The sequence below is a fragment of the Polypterus senegalus genome, chromosome 11, assembly GCF_016835505.1.
Source record: "Polypterus senegalus isolate Bchr_013 chromosome 11, ASM1683550v1, whole genome shotgun sequence".
NCBI lineage: Eukaryota > Metazoa > Chordata > Cladistia > Polypteriformes > Polypteridae > Polypterus > Polypterus senegalus.
Window position 1 is genome coordinate 69,559,412 of NC_053164.1, and position 15,083 is coordinate 69,574,494.

Here is a 15,083-nt window from a genome sequence, read left to right on the forward strand (position 1 = left end):
AACCCTGCTGGTCACAGGATTTATCACAAAACTATAGTGATCTTTTATATTATGTGCCTTTTGTGCATGTATGCAGCATTCAAACTGTATAAAACACAATTTAGATGACACAAGTAAGCAACTCAACATGAAATGCAACTCTTCTAAGTCTGCTATGTTTTTCTTCTGTGAAGGGTGACCAATCAATGAATGAGATGTTGTAATCACTGGGGTAGCAGATGTCCCTGTGAGGTTTGTGGAGATTCTCCAGACTGAGCCCCCTCACCAGACCTCCACAAAGTTCATCACAAAAATATATGTATTTTTTTGCAAAAAGAAAAAATATATTTTATACATTTCAGGGTAAACTAAACAGTACAAAACTGGTGTGCTGCTTCATGTAATGTTACAAACAACAGACAGGTGAATGTAAGAAAATCTGCCTAAGTTAGCCAGAAAACAACAAAGAGATCCATCATGTTATGAAAAAGAAAATAACTAACTGCTGCCCAAGTTAAGAAACTGTCACATAACGTGACTGTGAAGCTCTCAAAGATAACATCTATGCTTAAAGCATCAGTGGAAGAGGCCATTAGTGAAATGCTGCCCGTGTCATAACCAGAGCAGATTACTATACAATAAGCGAATCAAGCATCATGGCAAGCATGACAGAAAGCACTTCTACTTCGTGTTTAATTTAGACTCTAAAAATGTGTTAGAATAGTTTCTGACTTCAGCTGAGGGGCAAAGAAGTTTGAAATTGCATCAATGTTCATATTGCTTACTACACGTCAATATTGCTGCTACTTCTTTGATTTGTATTTGCATAATGTCTTGTCTTGTTTGTGTTTTAATTTTAAATTTTAATTCTATTTTCAATTTTTTTAAAATTTATTATTTGCACTTCATGTTGTTACACTGTGGACCCTGAGCTTCACAATTTCGTCTATCTGTATACTTGTATATGGTTGAGATGACAATAAAGTTCACTTTGACTTTGACTTTGAAATACAGAGCAGCACCCAGGTAGTGTTTTTCTACAGAGTGACAGAAAAACAAAAGTGTTAAATGCTGGAAACATTATATGTTAGACAGTAAGGACTATAGGGATCTTCAAAACTAGACATGCTGTTATTTTGGAAGAATTAAGGAAATAGGACTGGCAGGCTTTTTTGGGCTGAATGGCCTGTTTTCTTTTAGATTGTTCTAATGAAACCATCAAGGATTTCTCATGGTTTTCCCCTGGTTACACATGTGTTAAGGTTTTTTGTATACATTTTCACTGCAGCTATTTTTCAATTAATAGATAAAATCCAGTTCCAAGTGTCCTGCTTTGGTATCCATTTAATCTGTTGAATTATTGTTGTCATTTATGTTTCAGATTATTACTCCTTTTCATGAAGGCAGCCATCTTCTTGATAGAAACTTTGCCCTTTACCACTGCTTACAACATTGCATTTGATATGTGAAACCAAAAAAAGGTTCCATTCACACTGTAGCTCAAGTCCCATTTTTTCACTCATATGTGGCACACTTCTGATCTTTAAGATAAGTATGATTAGCAAAACATGTCATGAAATCAAAACTTTTCATAAAGTTTTTACACTGCATCTGTTTTGCATCCTAGCCATCCTCTCACTAGTCCTACCTCCAGTCCTTTGGTCCACTTGTTTCTATGTACAGAACACTGGCAGGGATAAATGTACTCAAACCAACAGCTCTTATCTTTCATTTCTTGATTCACCTCATTGCCATCACAAGCTGATGAAATGATATGAAGTAGAGCAGCAACCAGCATCTTTTATGTCGCATTTGTCTGACAAAATTGTTTTTGTCACTTTGTGCACGCAAAAAGGAGAGACAGATTTGGGATTTGGATCCACTGCAAAAAGAAAAAAAAACTCAAGATACAAAAAATCAGGATAAAGTCACTTTTAGCTACCATATGAATGAAGACTTTTAAGACTCAAGTTTCATTAGACGTGTGAAAATGGTAAATATGAGAATTTTAAACAGGTGTTCTATTGTAAGACAGGCCCCTACCTCTGCTAATGCGGAGAGGAGAGTGAATTCTGTGCTACATCACTGGTTGTAATGAATTTAATGAACAGGAACTAATCAGGGAAGGTCTATGTAATAAGCATGAACAAATCAGAATACAATTAAAGTCTGCATTTTTGAAAATTTGCCTCTTCACCCATCCACCACAAAACTGAAGCTATGTTTTCGAAAGTATACGGCTCTGGGGAGGGTTTCCCAAAGAATCAAATTTTGGAGGTTTAAAATGCTAAGGATGAAATGCAACTAACATCTACATTTTTAAACAATGGGGCATAATGTGGTTTATATAACAACATCCATACAAACACTGATAGTTAGTGATAAGTGAAATGATTAATAGAAATTGAATATGCAGAAAAAACACCACAAAAAATTGCTTAATATAATTTTATACTATTAAATTAAGTTCAGCTTTACAAATTCTTTTTATTACACTAGGTAACTTGTACTCAACAATAAACACATTGGTCAAGTTGTGTCATGGAATCAAGCAACTTTTATTTATTTATTGTTGTGAGCAATTGTCAAATGCAGTTCTTTAAAGAGAAATCTACACAGGATTCACCTTAACATTCAAAGGTTAAAATACTGTATTTACATCTAAGTATTGAAATTGGAAATCAGAATATTTGAGAATGGGGCCTGTACTTGGTTCATATGATCCATATAATTTGGAACATTTTCTAAATAATTATATATATCGGGTGGCATGGTGGCGCAGTGGTAGCGCTGCTGCCTCGCAGTTAGGAGACCCGGGTTTGCTTCCCGGGTCCTCCCTGCGTGGAGTTTTGCATGTTCTCCCCGTGTCTGCGTGGGTTTCCTCCGGGCGCTCCGTTTTCCTTCCACAGTCCAAAGACATGCAGATTAGGTGGCCCTAGTGTGCGCTTGGTGTGTGGGTGTGTTTGTGTGTGTCCTGTGGTGGGTTGGCACCCTGCCCGGGATTGGTTCCTGCCTTGTTGGCTGGGATTGGCTCCAGCAGACCCCTGTGACCCTGTGTTCGGATTCAGTGGGTTGGAAAATGGATGGATGGATTATGTATATCCAGACACAGAGGTCCTGTAGTTATTCACATATCAAGAGCATACTGTGGATAATAGGATTTCTGTTGGCAGCAAAATGTGAACACAAATCCAACACAGCTGTTATCTCTTACACACAACGACTCAAAATTGAGCAATGACCAATTAGACAGGATAAAAGTCAGTTCAGAGTGCATAGGTGGTACATGTGCATTCATGGATGGACAGAAACATACAGAGAGCCAGATGGAAAAAAGTTCATGTGTGAGGTGATGGATGAGAAGGAAAGGGGACGAGGAAGGCCAAGAACAATCATTACTGATGAAATTCGGGCAACTGTTGTACACCATGTCCTTGTTCATGGGATGACAGTGAGGGAAGCTGGACAAAGAGTTCAATTCAGTTTGAGCAGGTTCTCTGTGGCCAGCATCATCAAGACATTCAGAGAAGAGAGCAAGTAATTGTTCCTTGCTGTACAACATTTGATGTACAGTATACTATACTGTAAGTACTGTAATGTTAATTACAATACTGTTTCTACTGGCTGTATACGTTTCTAAGAGCATTGTCACTTCTGTAGAATTGAAGCACAACCATATGAGGGTGGAAGAACTGCTCTTTTCTCCCAACAACAAGAAGCACTCATTGTTGACATGGTGCTTCAAAGTAATGCTATCCAACTCTGTGAAATCCAGCAGAGAGTGATTGAAGACAATGTCAACTTGGATGGAATCAACAGTGTGTCTCTCTCAACTATTGACCATGTCCTTCAATGCAACAGACTTAGCATGAAGCACGTGTACAGAGTATCCTTTGAGTGCAACTCTACAAGAGTCAAATATCTAAGATATCAGTATGTGCAAGTAAGTGCAGCCTACACATACTTTCAGCACTGATGCTTCCAGTACAATTCTATGCTCATAGGCCTACTGTTACTGTAGGCTAGTAGTTGCAGTTGCTACCTTTACAGTGCTGTGAACTATGTATGTAAATCTGGAGTGCATATACTGTAAATACACTATTGAAGAGGTCTGTCTTTTTGTATCACTTACTGTACTAAACTACTTATCTATTTCTATAGAGAGTGCTTGCACTGGAGTCTATGGAAAGGCTGCATGAATATATTTTCATAGATGAAACAGGGTTCAATCTGGCGAAATGGAGGCAGAGAGGCAGGAACATAATTGGTCAATGTCCCATTGTGGAAGTTCCTGGCCGGTGTGGTGACAATGTCACCCTTTGTGCAGCCATAAGTAGCTGGGGGGTTCTCCACTGTCATGCAAACCTAGGGTCATATAACATCAAACATCTCCTTACATTTCTGGGTGGTCTACAGGATATTATGGCTGCGCGTGAGCAGCTGGATCAGCAAGCAGTGCATTCTGTATATGTCAGAGTCTGGGACAATGTGAGCTTTCACCGTGCTGTCCTGATACATGAGTGGTTCACCAACAACCAGCGCTTCATAAAGGTGTTCCTTCCACTGTATAGCCCCTTCCTGAATCCAATAGAGGTGTTCGTCTCTGCGTAGCGGTGGAATATCTATGACCGACAGCCCTATAAAAGGGAAACTTTAGGCAATGGAACATGCCTGTGATTATATTGTATACCTGTGGAATCTTATCAAGACTGGATTCAGTGCACCAGAGGGTTTTCCCCCAGTTGCCTGGCAAGGGAAAAGATTGCCTGTGACGTGGATGAAGTCCTCTGGCCTCACCCCACACAAAGACATGATGTTGGAGAATGAATCTCAATGACAGTGATTGTACTCTAATATGCTTGTCATTTAGTTTTTTTTTTATTATTTTTTATTATGAAAGTGCTGAATGTAGATATTACAATGCCTACAATCATTTTTTGCTAAATGCATTTACAATTAACATTATATGTTACCTACATGCCCTGGATGCTGTGTCCTACATTATTTTATGTAGTGTCTAACAAATGCTCTGTGGTGAATATACAGTATTTATACTTGCAGTGTGTATGATCTGAACACATTATTTGGTTTTGAACACAGGAGAACTGGCTTTGAGGTGGTAGTTTGGTTTTGAGAGGGAAGTGTGGGGTTTTGTGAATGCAGTTTGAATTTTTGGATTTGTGTTTAAGTTTTTGAGAAAATGGGTGTAGGTTTCAAGAAATGTGTTTTAGCAAATGGAAAAAACTGTAAATAAATCAGTGCCTGCCACTAGATGGCAGCATAACCCCTTAGCATCCTCCGCCTCTTTCAAGGTTGCTAACATAGGAACACTAAACTTGGATCCAGTTAAAGAACACAACTATCTTACTGTAACACTTTAATTATGGATGATCATATCTGACTTAGTTTTTCCCCATTTTATACACACATAAAATTAAACTATGCACACAATCCTGAAAATGTGAAGCTCATGCGAAGCTAAACACAGTTCCATTGGTTTCAACAACAACAACAACAACAACATTTAGAGTAACAACATGTTAAAGTAATGTGTTTTCAGCAGTGTTTTAAAGTGGTCCACTGTATTAGCCTGGTGAATTCCTGTTTCACTCAAATATCATTCTAAATCACAGTTTTGCAAACACAAATTGCATCATTTAGCATACATTGTTCATCTAGAAACACTGGCCTTCAAAATGCAACACCTTGAAAACCAAGTAGTCTCACTCATGTTGCACCTATGCAGACTTAATTGGAAGGACAATTCAATCATGTGTCAGAGTATAAAAGAGTCCTCAAGTAACTTATACAGGTGTCAGTCAAGAAGACGGAGCAGCAAGAACACACTCCAGGAAATGGAGGAGGCATATGATGACATCTACACAGATGAATGTCAGGGATGGATCTCCCGTGCCTGGTGTTTTTCCCCTACTTCTTATCCAGGGAGAACATTGCTGCCGATGTGGATGAGGTTCGCTGGCCTGACCAGGATCAAAGGAGTGATGGGGAGTAATTTGCTTCATTGCATTTTGCAGTTGTATTTTGTCAGTTCAGCTGGACACTTTATCTTGCAGTAACAGAAAAATATTTCTTTTGTTACCTTTTTGTATTTAAACACGGATTTTCTTCATAGTGTTTCTGATTGTACTTACATTACTTAGGTGAATTTGTTGAGTTTTGCTACATACTACGCAAAAAAGGTAACATCTGTGTTGCATGTACTGTACATGTGGTACTGTAAATGCTATTTTGAGTCAAAAAACCCTACACTTCACCAAAACAAGTTAAAGGAAACGTACTTCCACACACTTGTATGCATTTGAATATGTAACATGGTCTCATGAAGTCAAAACATACTTCTGATGGTAGTGTTTTGAAATGACCACATCTGTGTTTATTTCATACTTTGTAAGACATAAACAATAATAGCTGTGCATATTGTTTTGGTGGAAATAATCAGTTTTGAGAAGAGAGAACATGGTTTTGAGTGCTGTGTTTCATTTTGCAAGAGATTTGTGGAGTTTTGACAAAGTAGTTAACTCTATTCAGTTTTTGTTTAAACCTTTGAGAAACTGACCTGCAGATTCTGGAAATGTGTTTAAACATTTGATAAAAGCTGTAAGGCCCTACTTAAAGACTGAATCTTTTCGATGGTTGAATGAATCTTGCGACCTCTGGTGTGTTTTTACTGTTGAAAATTTGCATTCACTTCCCAGCCAATGAGGCAGAAGGAGGACTGCTGGCAGACAGTTACTTCAACATGTTCTCCATGGCGTCTGTGACAAGTGTGTCTTTGTCCATTGTCTCACTACATTCTGTGAGACTTTCAAGCATTTCAATCAGGTTGGTTGAGGTGGATGTGGCAGGTCTGAGTTGCACCCATTTGTGTAGGTATAGGATGCCCTTTATTTAAACCTGCGAAGACTGTGGAGCTACCTGTTGGATGCAAGTCTCCAGATGCTGGTTCTGAAATCTGAAAGTGGTTCCATTAGGGTGTTTTGGCTAAGGCCTGATCTAAGGGGGTGCTAGAGGTTGTCTAGGGCCTCCTCAGAAATTTGTCTGCACCACCCCCCCATCACATTACAAACTTGTGATTGTGCTGCACATAACACAAATGCCCAACAACTTGTCAGTTATGCAGTGGGACCCCCCCACACACACACTTGTTGATTGTGTTGTAATTGCACTCTTAGCCACACAGCCCTAATCTCATTATTAACTTGTGATCATACTGCTGCTCGAATCACCAAGGGGAATCCCCTCTTTTCGATTGTGATTCTGGGAATGAGAAAAGGGTCCCCCTGATCTTTGATTGCACTATTTAATGCCCCACCAGCTTAAGTGTTCTACAGCCTGACCTGATTTTGATCCATATTAAGATCAGGCTGATCTCTAGCAATTTTATCATAAATTAGTTTTGCAACTTGCCTTTTAAAATGCAGCTTATTGGGAATATCAGTAACTATGCAAGGTTTCAGTTGTATGTACATCACATGGAAAAGGCATGAAGAAAACTGGTAAGATCTCCTGGGGCACAGGTGGGGCACCAATATATTGTTCTTTATTTTAATAAACCCAAAAGGAGACCCATCACCCTTTTTTGACTGGTATGTGAACCTCCACAAGGAACTCCCCCCTCCATCTTTGACTCTGTCTTGCCATTTCCTTTGAGGTATCTTGGGGATGAAGTAACATGCTCAAAAACCACTCTTGTGCTAACCTAGGAAACATAACACAAGCAAATTGTGGGACCTGTCTATGTGATAACCTTATCAGGCTGGTATACATGGTAAATTTAATTTTACATATTACAATGCTGTTGATAGGGCAACAGTTTAATATAACCAGAAATCTGAGTAATAATCCACAATCAAAACAAAGTCCTTGCCCGCATAATTAAATAGGTCCATGCTTAAAACTTGCCATGGATGTGTGGGAAGAGGTTGCAACATCATTTCTGCTGTTTATGCACATATTCATTGCACACTATGCACTGTCCTATAAAGTCTTTAATCTTCTCCTGCATATTGGGCCAAAACAATGTCTTGGGAGCCTGTATGAAGCACGTATTGCAGCATTTAGGGACTAAGCTGCCTGAGAATAATTATTAGGGACTAAGCTGCCTGAGAATAATTACATGGTGACCTTTAAAAGCACCCCAATTCTGTAGGCCAAGCCCAGCACTCCTTGATAGCCATTGGTATGTCTGTTTTTTTCATGTTGTGTCATTCTCTTGGCATTATTGACTTTAGGACTTGGAGGTGCTTGTCATTCTTGGTGAGCTCCCTGATTTGCACCATATGCTGGTGCATGACAGTAAAGTAGTTGGCCTGATTTGTGTGATTTATGTTCTCTATATCGAACTGCTCCTGGTACATGCTGCAGACTGAATGCTGGACTTATGAAGGGTCCGTGTTGTAGCTCTGCTCAGCATGTCACTATTGGCGCTTTTCCACTGCATAGTACGGCACAGCACGGTTCAGTACAGCTCACCTTGGTTCGGCTCAGTTCGGCTCGGTTTGCGTTTCAACTGCAGTTTAGTACCGCTTTAGAGTGGGCGGGATTATTCACGTGTCGTTATAGTTGCGCCGCTACTGCTGCCGTGACATCATCGTAAATCGCCACAAACAAACACACAACAATGGAGCATATCGGCGGAATGGTGTTCTTCATTCTCGGCATGTGGATGTTTTCAACAACAAGACGAAGGAGTTTGTTTCAAAAGAGGCAGATGGCAGCCAAAGAAAACACAGCTAAAAAAAACAAGAGAGTTTTGGAACTTTTACAACAACACGCAGACAACGACAACACTTTAGCTCGATGACGCGCAAGGGTAAGCATCTAAAAAAGGCACATTAAAACAAAATGGTGCGTCCGAACCTTCGCTGGCTGTGCTAAAAATCTAGCGGGTCTGTTGTGTCTCGTGTCACAAGTTCAGTGACGCAGTAATGACGATTTTCTCCAGCCAATCAGTGACCAGCAGAGTTTACACATCATGTTTTGGTAGCGGTTCGGCGCTTGGAACCTCGGCTGAGGTGGTACTAAAAAAAGGACCAGGTACCAGGTACTGTTCCCAGTGGAAAACCCCCCAAATGTGAGCTGAACTGAACCGTGTCGTGCCGTACTATGCAGTGGAAAAGCGCCATTACATAAATATTCAGGCCTGGCTTATATATCACTTTCAAGGTGTAGTATTGGAGTGAGAGTAGCATGCTTTGAAGCCATTTTGGGGCACTAAGTGATGGTTTATTGTAAATGTCAACTAGCAGTTGGTGCTCAGTTTCAACAGTGATCTCCCCCCAGCCATAAAGATAGATGTGAAATCGATAATAGGCAGACACAATGCTCAAGCATTCTTTCCTGATTTGTGCATAATTCTTCTCAGTTGGTGGCAGAGTAGACAGAAGCTGAAGCCATTCTTACTGGAGTCACCTAAAGGCTTACTAATGTCGTAATACAGTGCATCTGGAAAGTATTCACAGCGCATCACTTTTTCCACATTTTGTTATGTTACAGCCTTATTCCAAAATTGATTAAATTATTTTTTTCCTCAGAATTCTACACACAACACCCCATAATGACAATGTGAAAAAAGTTTACTTGAGGTTTTGCAAATTTATTAAAAATAAAAACTGAGAAATCACATGTACATAAGTATTCACAGCCTTTGCTCAATATTTTGTCGATGCACCTTTGGCAGCAATTACAGCCTCAAGTCTTTTTGAATATGATGCCACAAGCTTGGCATACTTATCCTTGGCCAGTTTGCCCATTCCTCTTTGCAGCACCTCTAAAGCTCCATCAAGTTGGATGGGAGCGTTGGTGCACAGCTATTTTAAGATCTCTCCAGAGATGTTCAATCAGATTCAAGTCTGGGCTCTGGCTGGGCCACTCAAGGACATTCACAGAGTTGTCCTGAAGCCACTCCTTTGATATCTTGGCTGTGTGCTTTGTGTCGTTGTCCTGCTGAAAGATGAACCGTCGCCCCAGTCTGAGCTCAAAGCGCTCTGGAGCAGGTTCTCATCCAGGATGTCCTGTGCATTGCTGCAGTCATCTTTCCCTTTATCCTGACTAGTCTCTCAGTTCCTGCGCTGAAAAACATCCCCAAAGCATGATGCTGCCACCACTATGCTTCACTGTAGGGATGGTATTGGCCTGGTGATGGCGGTGCCTGGTTTCCTCAAGCGCGACGCCTGGCAATCATACCAAAGAGATCAATCTTTATCTCATCAGACCAGAGAATTTTGTTTCTCATGGTCTGAGAGTCCTTCAGGTGCCTTTTGGCAAACTCCAGGCGGGCTGCCATGTGCCTTTTACTAAGGAGTGTCTTCCGTCTGGCCACTCTACCGTACAGACCTGATTGCTGGATTGATGCAGAGGTGGTTGTCCTTCTGGAAGGTTCTCCTCTCTCCACAGAGGACCACTGGGGCTCTGACAGAGTGACCATCGGGTTCTTGGTCACCTCCTGACTAAGGCCCTTCTCCCTGATCACTCAGTTTAGATGGCGGCCAGCTCTAGGAAGAGTCCTGGTGGTTTGAACTTCTTCCACTTACGGATGATGGAGGCCACTGTGCTCAGTGGGACCTTCAAAGCAGCAGAAATCTTTCTGTAACCTTCCCCAGATTTGTGCCTCGAGACAATCCTGTCTCAGAGGTCTACAGACAATACCTTTGACTTCATGCTTGGTTTGTGCTCTGACATGAGCTGTCAACTATTGGACCTTATATAGACAGGTGTGTGCCTTTCCAAATCATGTCCAATCAACTGAATTTACCACAGGTGGACTCCAATTAAGCTGCAGAAACATCTCAAGGATGATCAGGAGAAACAGGATGCACCTGAGCTCAATTTTGAGCTTCATGGCAAAGGCTGTGAATACTTATGTACATGTGCTTTCTCAATTTTTTATTTTTAATAAATTTGCAAAAGCTCAAGTAAACTTTTTCATGTTGTCATTATGGGGTGTTGTGTGTAGAATTCTGAGGTAAAAATGAATTTAATCCATTTTGGAATAAGGCTGTAACATAACAAAATGTGGAAAAAGTGATGCGCTGTGAATACTTTCGGATGCACTGTATCTCAATACAGGTGTGGCACTGACTGGAGGTCTCATTTATTAAACTTTGTGTGGATTCCACGGTAAATATGTGTACAGCAGAACACAGGAAAATAATTATGTAAAATAAAAATCTTACTTCACATTACTCACATTTCTATCCAGTCTACCTTTATAAATCACAATCATCTTGTAAATGTGTATATGTGAATGTGTCTCGATCATGCACAGTTGTTACCCAGAAACAACCATATATATTGCATCCGGAAAGTATTCACAGCGCATCACTTTTCCACATTTTGTTATGTTACAGCCTTATTCCAAAATAGATTAAATTCATTTTTTTTCCTCAGAATTCTACACACTACACTCCACAGTGACAACGTGAAAAACGTTTACTTGAGGTTTTTGCAAATTTATTAAAAATAAAAAAATTGAGAAAGCACATGTACATAAGTATTCACATCCTTTGCCATGAAGCTCAAAATTAAGCTCAGGTGCATCCTGTTTCCCCTGATCATCCCAGAGATGTTTCTGCAGCTTAATTGGAGTCCACCTGTGGTAAATTCAGTTGATTGGACATGATTTGGAAAGGCAAACACCTATCTATATAAGGTCCAACAGTTGACAGTTCATGTCAGAGCACAAACCAAGCATAAAGTCAAAGGAATTGTCTGTAGACCTCCGAGACAGGATTGTCACAATGCACAAATCTGGGGAAGATTACAGAAAAATTTCTGCTGCTTTGAAGGTCCCAATGAGCACAGTGGCCTCCATCATCCGTAAGTGGAAGAAGTTCAAAACCACCAGGACTCTTACTAGAGCTGGCCAGCAATCTAAACTGAGCGATCGGGGGAGAAGGGCCTTAGTCAGGGAGGTGACCAGGAACCCGATGGTCACTCTGTCAGAGCTCCAGAGGTCCTCTGTGGAGAGAGGAGAATCTTCCAGAATTACAACCATCTCTGCAGCAATCCACCAATCAGGCTTGTATGGTAGAGTGGCCAGACGGAAGCCACTCCTTAGTAAAAGACACATGGCAGCCCGCCTGGAGTTTGCCAAAAGGCACCTGAAGGACTCTCAGACCATGAGAAACAACATTCTTTGGTCTGATGAGATAAAGATTGAACTCTTTGGTATGAATGCCAGGCGTCACATTTGGAGGAAACCAGGCACCGCTTATCACCAGGCCAATACCATCCCTACACTGAAGCATGGTGGTGGAAGCATCATGCTGTGGGGATGTTTGTCAGCGGCAGGAACTGGGAGACTAGTCAGGATAAAGGGAAAGATGACTGCAGCAATGTACAGAGACATCCTGGAAGAAAACCTGCTTCAGAGCGCACTTGACCTCAGACTGTGGCGACGGTTCAGCAGGACAATGACCCTAAGCACACAGCCAAGTTATCAAAGGTGTGGCTTCAGGGCAACTCTGTGAATGTCCTTGAGTGGCCCAGCCAGAGCCCAGACTTGAATCCGATTGAACATCTCTGGAGAGATCTTAAAATGGCTGTGCACCAACGCTTCCCATCCAACCTGATGGAGCTTGAGAGGTGCTGCAAAGAGGAATGGGCGAAACTGGCCAAGGATAGGTGTGCCAAGCTTGTGACATCATATTCAAAAAGACTTGAGGCTGTAATTGCTGCCAAAGGTGCATCGACAAAGTATTGAGCAAAGGCTGTGAATACTTATGTACATGTGATTTCTCAGTTTTTTTAGTTTTAATAAATTTGCAAAAACCTCAAGTGAACTTTTTCCACATTGTCATTATGGGGTGTTGTGTGTAGAATTCTGAGGAAAAAAATGAATTTAATCCATTTTGGAATAAGGCTGTAACATAACAAAATGTGGAAAAAGTGATGCACTGTGAATACTTTCCGGATGCACTGTATGAACTACAGTATGTTAAACATCATACATATGCAATCCCAATACAGCAAACCTTCATTGGCTAGTAGAACAGCCTACCATCTGATGCATCCAGCCTCTTCCTATTGCACTGGAGGAGTTCCATGGTCCTCTCCACAACACATTGAAGCTCCTCTCCTCTGTTCTCTGGGATTCAAGGAAAATCATAAGCGTCTAAGTGGGTATCCACTATCCCCTGGCACATGTAATGACATTATTTGCAGTTACAATGAATAGTACAGGCAATATGAAATGCTAAGTGAAGGGTTCAGTCCATTACTTAACCAACAAGCCAGACATTATGTACAGCACCACCAGCAAGTTGTCTAATCAACACTACTTTGTCTCAAAATAAATGAGTCACTGGTTGACCCAGTCAAGTGAGAAACAATGTTTGTCAGTCTCATCTTGGTATCACAGATGACTTGTGAATTAAAGGAATGTAACTGCTTACGGTTGACAAAACCCACAGCTAGGTGCCCTTATTGCAAAATAAATGCAGTCAATTGGCATAATTACATTAGGAAAACCATACTCTACTGCAAATTTCCTTTTTATGCTGGTATGTATGGTACAACCAAACTATACAGAAACTGAATGTAGCACGTCTTCCGTCATTTATGGGTTCCAGCACAGCGGGCATGATGAAGCTGGAGTGTCGCTGAGATATTCCTGACCTGTTAACCAGTTCTCTCTGGTAGGTGCCTGTTCTCAGAAAGCCAACTGTTGTTAAAACCTGGATAGGAACAGGTAGAGCCTGAATTCAGACACTATTTCTTTCTAATGCCAAGATCAACTTAGCACATAGTTTAAAAAGAATGGCTCTTGAAAGTATAAAGTGGCTCATAAGCTAGTCATCATCATGGGCAAAAAAAGTTCCTAAAAGCTCATTCCTTTTGTTTGTGACATTTTACATAGTCTTCAAGAAGCTCCAAACAAGCCATGGTGTGTCAAATAATTAGGCTATGAACAGGCTAAAGGGCGTGATGTTTATAGCTTTCTGTGCACAGGGAGGGAATCACACCTGTGTAATAAAAAAAACAAACAAAAAAAAACTCTTACTGAGAAGCAGAGAGGCATCTTTAAAAGGTTACAATTCTTTTTGTTTGATGATACATTTAATAACACTGCTGCAACAACGGCAGTTGCTTTATTTATCGATAGCCCCTGACGACCCTGATGCTGTTGGTTCTCTGATTAAATGTCTTATCAGTATTTCCAACTGGATGAGTAGAAAGTTTCCCAAAATAAATAAGGAAAAAAACAGAAGTCTTAATGATTGGCAAATATGGAAATAGCGAGGGAAAGAATTTAGGGGTAATTACTGACTCTGACCTAAGCTTTAAATCGCATATAAACCAGATTACAAGGACTGAATTTTTTCACTTAAGGCTGTGAACCTCGCCCGGACACAGACAGGCAGACACGTCAATGTCACCCACAAACACTTGGTTTATTTCTCATTATTCCTTTTACAATTCGCTCACCAACCCCAACTCCTTAGTCCAGGCCAATCCAATGCCTTTTCTTTTCTTCTTTTCCTTTTCTCTCTTTCTTTCTCTTTCTTTTCTTCCCACGCCTCCTTCCTCCTCCAGACGTTGCCACTCTTCCACCCGACTCTTGTCAACGACTGGAGGGAGGCGGCCCCTTTTATAGGAACCTGGATGGGCTCCAGCTGCTCCCCGGCAATCTCCCGCGGACACACCCCCGTGTGGCGGAAATGCCGGCTGCGCACCCGGAAGCCGTCCGGGCGTCCCCTGTCGTCTTCCCCGGCACTTCCTGGTGTGGCGGAAGTGCGGGCTCCCGGAATAAACAGGCACTGGGCGCCGCCTGGCGGTGGCCACGGGTCCCTACAGGGCTGGGCTTCCAAGCCCTGTACCCGAGGCCCCCTGTATAACCAGGACGGACGCACCCACTCGGTCTGGAGGAGGAACTAGCCCTCCTCCGGTCCTCAAGCGTCCCGCCGGGCTCCTGCCCGACCGGCAACCGCACGGGATAAACCGGCATCGGGGCGCCGCCTGGCGGTGACCACGGGCCCCTACAGGGAAGGGCTTCCATGCCCTCAACCCGTGGCCCCAACAGAACCAGGACGGACGCCTCGCGGTCTGGAGGAGGCACAAGCCCTCCTCACGTCCTCCGGGGC